Raw genomic sequence first — 14103 nt, 5'->3', positions numbered from 1 at the left:
TGATTGCATACACACACACACACACACACACACACACACACACACACACACATATGTGAAATGAATGAAAGAAAGAATTAGTTCTTTCATACAGACCTGGAACTCAAGGGTTAGTAAGTATACCTCTCCAACTCCAGAACTTTCTAACTTTTAAAAGTAAAATGTATCCTTTATACCTTTATCTTTGCAGACAAGAAATTGGCAAGATTGCTGGAGAAAAGAGAAGGTCCTTTTAAAAGCTGCATGTTGATGTAAATATGAAAATGGATTAAACTCTGCTTCCAATTTCCAAACACGTGTACTTCAATGAATATTAAATGGCAGGCCCCTATCACCATTATGACTTATTTACTCACCAGAGTTTTTATCAGCAGGGGCCTGGAGTTGCTTCTGGAGCGTGAAAGCCTCCTGTAATTGAGTTTAGAGTGGGAAATCCACTAAACAGGCCATGGCCCCAGAGACACCCCCGAAACCCACCTGTCAGTTGGTGTTAGATCACAACTCAAACGAGGCATGACTGGCCGCTCCTGCTTAAATATTGCTGTGACCAGAAAAAAAAAGAAAAAGAAAAAGAAAAAGAAAGGAAAGAAGAAAAAGGAAAAAAGAAATTATTCCCCAGGGGCTGAGACAGGCTAGGGGCAAATCATGGGGGTGGGCAGGGTTGGGGAGACCTCTTCTAACAGCTGCCCAGTGTCAGCCAGAATCAGAGTCTACAGCTCAGCCTGGGGGGGCGGGGGTTCGGGGAGCCGGCTGGGCCTCCCTCAGTGAGGTGTCGTTTCTTCATTTCAGCATCCATGGACCGCAGGGCAAGCAGCTCTCCATCAGGCCGAGACTTGGAAAGCAAGGGCCAGACTTTCATTGAGGACTGAGATGCAGCAGGCAGAAGACTGATTGCTGCAGAAAAGCCTGCACCCCGGAATGCAGAGACGTTTCTGACTAAGAAACAGATCTCCCTCCAGTAGGTCGTTGGATATGCCTCAGTTGACTAGGCCACCCAGAGCAGGAAAAGAACCTGCCCTCTGTCCCATAACACTGCCCACTCGTGCCATTATTGTAGTCATTGCTGAATTTATTAAGGTAAGACGTAGTCCTTGCCCGAAGCAATTCGAAACACAATTGGGAAAAACATGGAGGTGAATCCATTTGATGATACCTTGTCAAGGGCTGCCTTAAAATAAGTTGGAAAGACTGTTGGGAGGATATCGGTGTAAGCAGGGATTTTTGGGAGGGGTGGGATTCTGCCTGGCACAGGGGAAGGCAGGCATGGAGATGATGTCTCCTCTGTGGAGGAGACACACCATTCAAAGGCTGGAATGGGGGATGGATAGGCCTTAGAGCCAGAGGCTGGGGCTTGTGGTGAGGGGCGGAAGGGGTTAACACTAAATGATAAAGGACTTTAACAACTGACAATCAGATGTTTAAATTCTCAAAGAAATAATAGACACTTTCAAAGTCTAATGTTCATTCTGGAAGCTGTGGGGAGCGATGAGAAAATCTGAGCAGGGGTCACAAGAAGAAAGGAAGTTGTTTACTGGCGTGCTTCCCATGGCTTGCACAGCCTGCTTTCTTATAGAACCCAGGACCACCTGCCCAGGGGTGGCACCACCCACCATGGGCTGGGCCCTCCCATATGAGTCATTAATAAAGAAAATGCCCCCCCACGTGCCCACAGGCCAATCTGATGAAGGTAATGTCTCCACGGACGTTCCCTCTAATCCGGTGTGTCTAGGTTTGTGTCAAGTTGACAAAAACTAGACATCGCAAGTATCCAGGACGATTTCCTTCGGTCCATTGACTGAAAGGTGAACCAGAACAGAAACCACCAGTCTGCCCTCAGAGAGAAGAAAAGCACAAACCGGGCATGACAGCATTGTGTCCGTGGCCCTGGGCTGTCCACCAAGCTAAACTACCACTCAAGGGATCCGCAGTCCACGATAGGCTATGGCAGTCCGGAGCTCAGGAGAGAGGAGAGCCTGGTGGAGGGAACCGGCTTTGGTGAAGATGGGCTTTACAAGGGAGACAGATCAGGATGGCTCAGAGGGGAAAGGTGCAAGGTGCCAAGTTTGGCCATTTGAGTTCCATCCCTGAGATCCACGGTAGGAGGGAACTGAGAATTATGGGCAAGAAGGTCAACTGCAATCTTTTTCCTTTTCACACTTTGTTTTTCGACTCAACCTTAAACTTCACAGACAAGTTAAGAGAAATGATCCCGACACAGCAGAATAATGTTTAAAAGTTTTCTTTTCTTTCCAAGGTATTGCTGTCTGTCCTGTCTTACACTGATATTCAGCGCTGCCAATGCATTTTTTTTTCTTGTTGGATTTTTGTAGTGCTGAGAATGGAACCCAAAGCCTGGAACACGCTAAGCAAGTGCTCCACTACTGAGCCACACCCTTATCTCTAAACTCTTGTAGCTTTATTTGGCTGTATATTTCTTCTTTTTTTTTTAATATATGTTTTAAGCCGGGCGGTGGTGGCACTCGCCTTTAATCCTAGCACTCGGCAGAGCCAAGCGGATCTCTGTGAGTTCGAGGCCAGCATGGTCTACAGAGCGAGATCCAGGACAGGCACCAAAACTGCACAGAGAAACCCTGTCTCAGAAAAAAAAAACAAAAAAACAAAAAATAAATAAATAGATAGATAGATAGATAGATAGATAAAATATATTTTTTATTATTTATTTACTTATTTCACAATCTGACTGCTGTTTCCTCTCCTCCCTGTACACCCCCCCCCAAGCCACTCCTCCCCCATTTCTATTCAGAGGAGGGCAGGCCTCCCACAGATAGTGGATGTATATTTCATCATCAGCTAGGAGGTGAATATGTCCTTGTGTGTTATGGGATAATCTTTTTGTATACTATGAAGATTTGTCACTTAGATTGGTCTAGTAAAAAGCTAAATGGCCAATAACTAGGCAGGATTTGGGGGCAGAGAGGATGATGGGAAGAAGGGCGGAGACTAGGGGAGTCACCAGCCAGACGTGTAGGAAGCAGCATGTGCATTACAAAGTAAAGGTAACCGAACTATGTAAAAGAATGCAGATGAAAAGAAATGGGTTAATTTGAGTTATAAGAACTTGTTAGAAACAAGCCTAAGCTATCAGCCAAGCTTTTATAATTAATAAGTCTCTGTGTGGTTATTTGGGAGCTGGCAAGCAGGACAGAAAAATCTGACTACATTCGTGTCCTGTAGGTATTTGGACATTTGTACATTTTTTAGTGACTGTTCTAGAGTTTGTGCAATTTATATATATGTAATTTTTTTGAGACAGAGTTTTTCCGTGTAGTCCTGGATGCCCTAAAACTCTCTCTGTAGACCAGGCAGGCCTCAAACTCACAGAGATCTCCCAAGTGCTGGAATTAGAAGTGTGCGCCACCACCATCCAGCTGTGATATATATATATATATATATATATATATATCATGATATATATATATATATATATATATATATCATGATATATATATATATATATATATATATCATGTAGCCAGGCTGGCTTCCAACCTTCTATGTAGAGAGGATGACCTTGAACTTCTGATCCTGCTGCCTCTACCATGCTGAGAGTATAGTCATGCTCTACCAAATTTGGCTCATGCAGCTCTGCAGATTGGACCCAGGCCTTCATGCATGTAATCTCCGGTCCCTGTGTGTGTGACTGTTTTTTAATGTATTTCCACTTATAAGCACATAGGTTTATCTGTTCCTCAGAGTTCTGTTGGTGTGTGTCTTTGCATGTATATTATGGACAACACTAATCATTTTGCTTAGTTAATAGGCAGTCCCTGACTGATCCTGTGGGACGATACCTGAAGGATCTCCATGATGTGGGGTGGCTGCGGGATATCCCATAGGAGTTTTAGTGAGGATCCAGTATGCCAGAAACCAGAGGCCTTGAACCAGACCGGTAGCTCATTGCAACGAACATTTGCTAGTAAAGCTGACAGGACAGAAGGGTATACCACGTGACACATCACTCCCAGTGCCACCAGGAGGAATGAAGAGGGGTTGGAAAGGAGGGAAAGGTGGGGAAGCGAAGAGGTTTCCTTTTGGTTTGGTTTGTTCTTGTTTTTATTTGTTTGTTTGTTTGCTCTGCTTTGTTTGGGTTTAGTTTTGGGGGGAGGGCACTGCAGGCATGAGAGGAAGATATATGGGAACAGGGAGGTGAGTAGAAAGATGTGAAATTCCCAAAGAATCAATAAAGAAACTATGTTTAAAAATAAATAAAATATGAAATATTATGAAAATAATAATAAAAAAAAAACCAAATAAGCAGTCCCTGGAATTGCTAGCAAGTAACCTTTTCTATGTTTCTCACACAGAAGTCTCTGGGTTCATTTTGGAAACTGCAGAGTATTTTTTTAGAAGTTAAAAAAGTTGTATGTATGTATGTGTGGGTGTTTGTGTGCATGTATACATGCTGGTGCCCAAGGAAACCGGAAGAGGGCATTTGCTCTCCTGGAGCTCGGCACAGGCGATTGGAAGCTGATAAACATGAAGGTAGTGGGTATGTTAGGATTGTGACCTGCTTTGGGCTCCCAGAAAAAGGAGCCTCAGGTGAGTATCGGGGACTAAGGGGGTCCAGCCCCTCCATAGTCCCCTCCCAGGGTCCGGGAAGAGTCTACAACCAGCTGATAATTAATCTTTGATGAAAAGAAATGAATCTATATACACGAAACTCCTTAGTACATACACTTTATTATTCTGTGATAGTTCTCTCTACACAGCTTCTATTCTGCTCTCATGTCTAGCTCCTTTCTTGCCTGATTTCTCTATATTTATCTACTGTCCCCTCTAGGTTCTATCTTAATTCCTTCATCTAGTTCTGTCCCTTCTGGGTTCTCATCTATCTAGTTCTTTCCCCTATCAGCTCTTCTCCCGTCTCCTTCTCTCTCATCTGGCTCTTCCTCATCTTGTTCTTCCCCATCTGGCTCTTCCTCATCTTCCATCTCGTTCCTCTAGTCCTCTCTTCTCGCCCTTCAATCTAGTTCTTCCCCATCTCAGTTTGTTCCTCTCAAGTTCTTACCCATCTAGTTCTTCCATTCTCTTTTCTCTTCTCCTCTGTGCCCTGGAAGTCCCCGTATATAAAGGGAGGGTCCGAGCTAAATTGTGTAAAGCTATTTACTTAATGTCCACCTCACCTAGGCGGTGTCTCCTTGTGGAATTTACCTTCAGTCAGGAGACTTGTATGTGGGCTGTTATCATTGTTAGTCCTAGGAAGTTGGGCGCCCCCCTGGGCTGTGTCTCCTTGTGGAATTTACCTTAAGTCAGGAGACTTGCCTGTGGATTATTATCACTGTTAGTCCTTGGAAATTGGGCGACCACCTGGGTGGTGTCTCCTTTAGTCCTTGAAAGTGGCTAGGGGAGATATCTGATTCCAGAGACAGCCTTTCCTGAGGCTGTTCTTCAAATACCTGGAATGTGTATGTCCAGAGAGTGATCAGTCCACACTGTTAGCCCTTCTTAGGGAAAGTCAATTGGGAAAACTATGAAGGCACACATGATTTTCATAACAGAATACAGCTGATATATAACAAGCCAAGTAACACCAAAAACTCCTTGGGATTTGGCTTCCTCTGGTGGAGGAATTCCCTGATCCCTCCAGGTAGTGACTTTGCCATAACCAGCTGAGTTCTTATGCTATATTCCTGCGGCCTGCAGCAGGTGAGGCCTCATGCTCAGGAAATGAGGTCTGGCCTCCAGTTTGGAGTGGGCCCTCTCCTTGTTCTCACACCCCCCCCTCCATCTTCAAAGCAGCCTTGCCTTGGGACTCTGCTTTGGCCCAAATCCCTCATGGTTTTCTTCCCAGAGGCAGAGACCATTGATAGCCTTGCTCAAAGGACCAAATTTCTGCATCTCTGCCCCTCTGTTTTGTCCTGTCTCCCTGTGTGTCCCCATGCTAGCTGCATGTCTGTGTCGCTCAGGGATAAGCACTGGCCTGCTTCCCGCCTGCACGTGTCCTTTGTAGACTACAGGGAAAGATGCTCAGGGCCCTCTTGCTATGAGCCCCTTGCCAACTCTGGAGTTGTTTGTAAAGCTCCATGAGAGTCCCAGGAGCCAGCATCCATTCTGGGTTTACCACTTGATTCTGAAAGGCACAGCTTGGGAGGATAACTGTCCTGTGTAGATAACTATCCATAAATTGGCTGGTTAACCAAACAAGCCATTCCTCCTCATAAAAGACAGGCGTGAAGCTGGGTGGGGGTGGGGGTGGCGCACGCCTTTAATCCCAGCACTCGGGAGGCAGAGGCAGGCGGATCTCTGTGAGTTCGAGAACAGCCTGGTCTACAGAGAGAGTTCCAGGACAGCTGGGTCTACACGAGAAACCTGTGTCAAAAATGAGAGAGAGAGAGAGAGAGAGAGAGAGAGAGAGAGAACCAGAAATGATCATTCCTAAAGGGAAACAGGTTTAAAGTCTGTGTAAAAACGCACTTCAGTCAGGTTCCATGGAATCCATTATTAAAAATAAAGTAAGAATTTATATGCCTGTGAAGAGGCTAGAACATACACATGTGCACACACAAATGGGGTGTGTATGTTTATGATTTTATTTCTCTCAAAGTAATCATTTGCCCTTAAATTGTTAGAGGCCTTTTTTTGGGGGAGATCTGTGGCTACTTCTTGATTTTATCTCTTTGTATTTCCATCAATAACCGTTCGGAATGGAACGACTTTTAGTCATTTCCTAAAAGCAAGCCCCTCCTGAAGTCAGGGAGGGTCCTGCGCCATGACCGCTTGCTGGCGCCTGTATGGGCCAGATTTGAACACTAGATGGCAGCCTTGCCTTCAGGATGAGAGTGCTCTATCCGTTCTAGCTTGGAATCCCTTGGCTTCAGTATTACCCAAGTCCCAACAATTCCCAAAGGTGCAACTGACCTCTAAAGGAGTCTGGTTTGGGAACCTCTGCTAGCCCCTTGCAGCTACAGTAGAATCAAGATTTGGGCCCATTTGCAGCCCAGACCTCATGGCGTCTGGCTAAGGTGACCAAGCATTGGACTGACAGCCATTTACTCTTCTCACCTGCTTTTCCCAAGTGCAGGCCCTTGAAATACCTGCAGCTTCGGGGGGGAGGGGGGCTACTCTAGTTGCAAGACCTCCCTCAACCTAGGGCGTTTGCACTTTATACAGATGCCTAGCAAATTGATGGAGGATCTTGCCCGGGGCGAGGCGGGATGGTGGCGGGGTAGCGGGGTGGCGGGCTGGCTAGGTGTCAGAAAAGCTTGTGGTGACTCCACCCAGGTGTGAGTGAGATTCTGTGAACATTCAAGGCTCCTGGAAGCATTCTCACCGGCTGCTTCCATCCCCTACAAACTCCCAGATGTAGATACTCAGTTTCGACCGCATTCCCGGTGCGGGTGCCCAGTCAGAGTTTCCTGAATGCTCACTAAATGAGGGAGAGAGGGAGAGAGGGAGAGATGGAGCGCATCAACGCCGGGACTGCAAAATTACTTGTCTTGTTCTAATTCTGGAAGGTCGGGGGTTATATTCTGTGAGATGTCTGCTTTCATCTTCACCCTTCTTCCCGACTCCTGCTTGCTATGCTCAATCAGGATCTCAGTCTGCAAGTTCATGAACCCCAGCCGAGTGTGTGCATATTGCAGACAGACAGATCCCCTTTGCTCTGACTTCAGTGTGAGCCGAGGGTGAGACTGCTTCCCCTGATGTTCTTCCTCGGGAATGTGAGGTGCCCAGATGTTCCTTGGAATGGGATTATATTTGAAGATAGAGCTTTTAGTTGCAGAAGACATCAGCGTGCTCCAATCCACCGACTTACTCAAGAGGGAGATTCCTACACACACACACACACACACACACACACACACACACACACACACACACACACAAAGGCACCAGGGGTCTGGGGAGGCGGCTCAGGGGGTAAAGCTCTGTCTGTGCAAGTGTGAGGCCTGGATCCCCAGAGCCCATGTAAAATCATGTAAAATCCACAGGGCATAGCAGCCCACCATCTTCCCAGCACGGGACACAGAGACAGGGAGTCCCCGTCCCCTGGGCTAACCTCCGACAAGCTGGCTAGGCAGACTAGCTTAAACAATCATCTCTGGGTACAGCAACAGATCCCGCCTCCATATATAAGGTAGAGAGAGATGATACCTAACCTCAACCTCAGGTCTCCATATGTATGTGTGCGCATGCATACACACACACACACACACACACACACGAGAGAGAGAGAGAGAGAGAGAGAGAGAGAGAGAGAGAGAGAGAGAGAGAGAGAGAGGTATTCACACATATGCAAGCATGAACACACACACACACACACAAAATAAAAATACATCAGGGATGTGCGCATTGACAATGTGAGAATAATAGAGCGGAGAAGATGGCCATCAGCAAAGCAGGATGTAAAAGAGTTCTTCAGAAGGACAGGATTGGTGGATGACGATATACTACCAAAGATTTATTAGACTGGCTTATATGATGTGATCTGGGTATTCTAACCATGGTATTCTGCACACAGGAGGGGCTGAGAACCCAGTAGCTCTTCAGTGGACCGACTGGATGTCTCAGCAGTCCCCGTCTAGTCTGAAGGCCTGAGGGATTTCTTCAGTCCACACCGATAGCAGTGGGGGATGGGAACATCCGCAGTGAAGAGATACAAGGACGGACCAGCAAACAGCATGGCTTTTCCCTCTGACCCCTTCCTGTATCTGGATGCTGCCACATCTGTCCAGGGGTGTGTCTTTTAGTTGATTCCAGATCCAGGCAAGTTGACAGTCAAGATTAACCATCAAACAGAGAAAGGAGCCCAGAAGAAACCAAACCTACTGATACCGTGATCTTGGACTTCCAGCCTCCAGAACTGAGGCAGACTATTGTTTAAGGCACCCTGACTGTGGCTTCTCTTGCTAATGCTTATGAATACGAATATGATATGATAATGATATGCAGATGTCAGGCATAGTCTTACAATATAATAAACATGACATACCATGGGATGTTTTGCTCTTCTGTCAGCAATCCAGCCCCTCTAGGAATAGTCTTTAACTGATGGGGTAGTAATAGGGTTTGTGCACAGGCCTCTGCTCCCTGCTCTTCCGAGGTGGATAGGAGGGGCCGGGGAAAGAAAAGCCTCCAGAACAGAGATGTGCTCACAGTTGGTTGTGGTGTGGGCTGCCCTTCCATGTCCCTTCTTAAAAAAGCAAGCTCAAACATGATGGACAGTAGGCTGATACAGGTCCCAGGAGACAGCGCTGCACATCGCTACAAAAGCTAACCTCCCCAAGAGGTTAGCAGGTCCTTGGCGGCCTAAAGGTCATCCCATCAACACAAATCCAGCTTGTCTGAGAGAGAAGGCAACAATAGAGTCTGCTCTTCAGAGATTAGATGAGGGCCAGGGCAGTGCAAAAGCTGTGGGACCTGCAGATTACCGGCAGAGGATGGGAGGAGGGAGGGGATGAAAGGAAGAAGGGACAGAGGTGGCTGTGGAGGTGACAGAGATGATGAAACTTGGAAGGAAAAAAAACCCTCCTCGGGGAGTGCATACATCCTCTGGGAATGGACCCTTGAGGGGACGCCGGGACAAAGCAATAACTCTGCTCCTGTGTCACATTAAGTAGCAGGAAGCGGTCTTTTGAAAGCGGACTGAAAAACAATGTATTTTCTTTAGGGTGGATTTTCTAGATCATAGTGCGGGTAGAGGGAACCATGATGAACGGAGAAATCTAAACCAGACTCGGCTCTCCTGGGTGTGAGGCCACAGGACATTGCCATGGCACAGCCTGACCCTCCCCTTCCTCATACAACCGACTGGAGACTTCTCTCATCTCCCATAATGCCATTAGGTAGAAGAGATTTTTCTCCAACATGAGTACAAGCAGAAGAAGCTACTGTAAAGAATGTCTCCCGTCTTGGCACCGATATCCAAAAAGAAAGTGCGAGAAAGACAATACTGTTTAGAATCCTTCCTTTGTCTGCTGTCCCTAATTTCCAAGTTAGCTTGGCTCGGAGCAGGGAACTAAGAATAGCCCTACCATCTCGATGTCTTGTAGTCAGAACTCAGAGGATTTTCCCTTCTCTCCACACCAAAACCTTACCCCACTGCCTAACCCAGTTCCTCACCTGGGTACAGGTAGAGGAGGGCCTAGCCTTGCACCACCAAACACGTACCTATGGACAATGGAGCTAGGAGGTTGTCCTTTAGTATTGGACGATACCTGTGAGCCCAAGAAAGAACAAATCATGAACAGTTCAAAGAACATCAAATCCATACCCCTATTTTCATGATGAGGCTGTTGGAAGCCAAATGGGGAAACTGCCTCCTGCAAGTTAAGAAAGATCTGATTAAATTCTCTAGTAGGCTTTATTAAATGTATCAAAGCCAGGAAGGTCATTTTGAAACACCTCCCAAGGTTGGGGACGTAGTTCAGTTGATAAAGTACTTACTTAGCATTCATGAAGCCCTGAGTTTGATCCCCAACACTGCAAAAAGCTGGTGTAATGGCACACTCACCAAGACTCAAGAGGTAGAAACAGGAGGACCAATTCAAAGTCATCCTTGTCTGTGTACTGAGTTCAAATCCAGCCTGGAATTCCTAAGACCATGTCTCAAAACAAAACACTTCCCAGCCAGGTATGGTGATACTCACCTGTAATCCTAGCATTCAGAAGGCAGAGGCAGGGGGATTTCAGCAAGCTTCAAGGTCGGCCAGGTAGGTTTGCATAGCAAGTCCCAGACCAGTTAGGGCTCCAGAGCAAGACCCTATCTGAAAAAGGGGGGTGGGCTGAAGAGATGGCTCAGCAGTTAAGAGCACTTGTTGCTTTGTAGAGGACCTGGGTTCAGTTCCCAGCACCCACATCTTCACTAACAACCATCTGTAACTTTAGTCTCAGGGGACATGACCCCCTCATCTGGCCTCCGTGGGCACTGCATGCAGAAAGCACACAGACATACATGCAAGAATACACCCATACACATAAAATAAAATTCCCAAAATAAATAAATAAAAATATGTCCGATACCACAACAGCTCAAATCCAGTCTCTTTCTAGAAAGCTTGTCTTTGGATCACTTTACAGTCCCTGTAACTATTTATGTCAAATGAAATTCTAATATGTGCATGCATGTAAGGAGAAAGAAGGCTCCCATAAAACCATGTACAGATGTGTAGTCAAACCTGCATCAGCAAGACAGATGAAGGACGAGAGCTGATTGGTGAAAGGAGTCTAGAACCCTGGTTATGATAGCACAGAGGAGAAACCAAGGACATTTTGCATGTAAAGAGAACACTACAGGGGATGTGAATGGTGAAGGTTAATAATAGGAGAGCATAGGTCACAGACATATTAATCATTGGGAAGAAACAAGGACCAAAAACCTTGTCAGAGTCTGGTCAAAAGCAGAAAGCACCCTCCAGTTATGGTAGAAGGGGATTTTCTTTCCTCTATGGGAAAAGGAGAGGAAAATGGGTACAATATGAAGTCACAAGAGAAAGACTTTAGGAAGGTTCCCTCTGAGGCGCCGTGAGGGCTGAGGGCTGGCCCTGGTGTAGCCTGTGCTCTGTGCAGAGGGCAGAGAGATGGAGAAGGAGGGGAGGGGCCCCTGAATGCATATATGCTAAGGGGCTGCTTAAGAGGTGAGCTGGTGGTTCAGCCTCAGGGGTATGTGTGCAGGATGTGGGTGCTCTAGGTAGATGCAGTACTGACGCATCCTGTGCGGGATGTGGGAACGTTCTGAACGCCCCGTAGAAGGAAGGCAGGTAGCTGCAGCGTGGTTTCCTTTGTGTTTCTGAGTTTCCGGCAAGGCAGTGGCCATCACACGTGAGATGTTCTTGAACAGGATGCTTGGCATACGTGTGTGGCTAGGGATTATATGTAGGGCCTTATGCGTGCTAGGCAAACACTCTACCCCGAGAGACACCCTAGTCCCATTTAAAAGCCAATGGTGCTGGTGCTGGCACACTTTGTGATCTCAGCTCTTTTCAGTGTGATAGTGAGAGGAAGGTGTCGGTGGTAACATAGAAAGGCCACAGCTGGTGAAAAAACACCAAATATTTGCCCACAGATGTTTTCTTTACTCATACACGTTACATTTTTCTGGAGCCAGGCTGCTGTACGTACTATGGTTGTATGTTGTATCACTTCTAGAAGCATCATTTTCAACACATGCAACTCCAGCTAGCAATTCAACATGAAGTCAGGGGTTCTGAGAGAGGCCAGGGTTTCTCACTGAGAGGGGCCAGGGTTTCTCACCGCACTGCACTGAAAAGGTCAGGACTCAAACAGCCCAGCTGGTGAGAGAGGAGTGCCCCGCCCCCTGTCCCCAGCAGTTCTGCGATGGACAAGTTTTCAGGACAGTCCTCTCAACTCTCAAATTCTCACACTTGATTTTTTTTTTTTTCTTCTCTAGCATCTCATTCTATTTTACATTATTCAGAGACAACTTAACCAGTATAATGCACGGATGGAAAATACTGAGCGCTTGCATCCCAAAGTCTAAGCTATCCGACTAATTTTAGTCTAACAAGATTTGCGATGGGAAAAGGAGTGTGATTAAACCCCGGTGGGAGTTTGGGAAGAGTGGAGACACCACAGACCCTCACAATAGCTCACTCCACGCAATAGGCTAATGAAATCATGTACCTGCTACACAGTGTATTTTCTGGAAACTGAAAACGTACTTCACATCTCCACAGTTGATTTGCCAGGCATTTTTCCCCCTACGGTGAAGAACATTCAATTTTAAAAACGTATTTGTTATATCTTTTTAACTTGCTAGGAAAAGAATGTACCAGTCAATGCTCCGTAGTAAAGAGTATACAGTTCTCCTGAGAGAAGTTGTCTTCCTCTCCAGGTTAGGAAGATCTTTGGAAAGAAGAACAATGGCTTTGACATTGGGAACGAGGGGGTGGTCAATGTGGTTGGGGCTACTGGCTGGGCTTAGCATAAAGAATAATAGCTGGCCTGGTTTTCTGAGAAACTTGCATGGGAGATGCCTCTAAACCATTGGTTCTCAACCTGGGGGTTGCAACCCCCTTAGAGTCAAATGATCCTTTCACAGAGGTCACTTAAGACCATTCTGCATATCAGATATGTACATTATAACTCATAACAGTAGCAAAATTACAGTTATGAAGTAATGAAAATAATTTTACGCTTGGGGGTCACCACAACATGAGGAACTGTATTAAAGGGTCAAAGCATTAGGAAGGCTGAGAACTACTGCTCCAAACCATGAGAGCTCATCGGTGGACTCGATTTTCATACAATTCTGGCATTCTACTTGCTGATGGGCGAGAGTAATGGGTTGAACTAGTCACTACAGATAAATGCATTTTGAAGACAACATTCCCTGCCCCTCAAAAAGAAGATCCTTTTAGGGACTAAGAGTGCAGTCCAGTGAGTAATAGTGCATTCAGCATGTGCAGAGCCTTGTGTTTTGGACTCAACACTAAAAATTCTTTGAGTCTACAATTGCCCCCATTGATCGACTTCCCCTGGTTACAAAACCTCAGAAGTTCACTCTTCCCATGGCTGAGGGTATAGCTCAGTTGGTAGAGCGCTAGCCTAGCATGCAGAAAGCCCTGAGTTTGGTCCACAGTACCCCAACTGGGCATCATAGTGCAGGCCTGTGATCCCAATACTGGAGAGGTGGGAAGAGGAGGTTCAAGGTCATCCTCAGCAACTTTGACCCCCTCCTGGGCTACAAACCACATCTCAAAACAAAACAGCAGCCAAAAACTCTTCAGCATTTCCTCCTGATGCCATTTCAATTCAGGCTTTTGCTTTCACAGCCTCACAGGCATTGTGCTTACCCGGGTCAACACAGTTCCTGGTCCTCCCCAGTTCTGCTCCCCTCAGAGCATGTTCCTCTGTAATTCCCAGTCTTCCCCAGATTTCTTGGGTCCTGCTCCTTGACCTTCTGCATGGTCTCTTCATTTAGATGCCTAACAAGCATTTTAATACACTCCCAACTAGACTCAGTATTCACTGTGCGATTTTGATTTCTCTGCCTACAAGTGAATGTTCAGGCCAAAAGTCTTTCCATCTTTAATTCCTTTTCTCACAGTTTACAATAAATTCTTTTAAAAGATGATTGTTATTGTGGTGGTTTGAACAGGTGTGCCCCCCCCATGTGCGTGA

General features: G+C 46.3%; 1 long non-coding RNA gene across 1 annotated transcript; it reads left to right on the top strand.

Annotated features, from left to right (window-relative positions):
• The first annotated feature begins 187 nt into the window (after positions 1 to 187).
• On the top strand, positions 188 to 1081 carry LOC131897541 (uncharacterized). The gene is made up of 2 exons (XR_009375722.1): positions 188 to 251; positions 790 to 1081. It is a non-coding gene; the product is annotated as an uncharacterized LOC131897541 (long non-coding RNA).
• Positions 1082 to 14103: the final 13022 nt, after the last annotated feature.

This window comes from Peromyscus eremicus, chromosome 22 (assembly GCF_949786415.1).
Source record: "Peromyscus eremicus chromosome 22, PerEre_H2_v1, whole genome shotgun sequence".
In the NCBI taxonomy this organism is placed as follows: domain Eukaryota; kingdom Metazoa; phylum Chordata; class Mammalia; order Rodentia; family Cricetidae; genus Peromyscus; species Peromyscus eremicus.
This window is presented reverse-complemented; position numbering and strand designations above follow the sequence as displayed.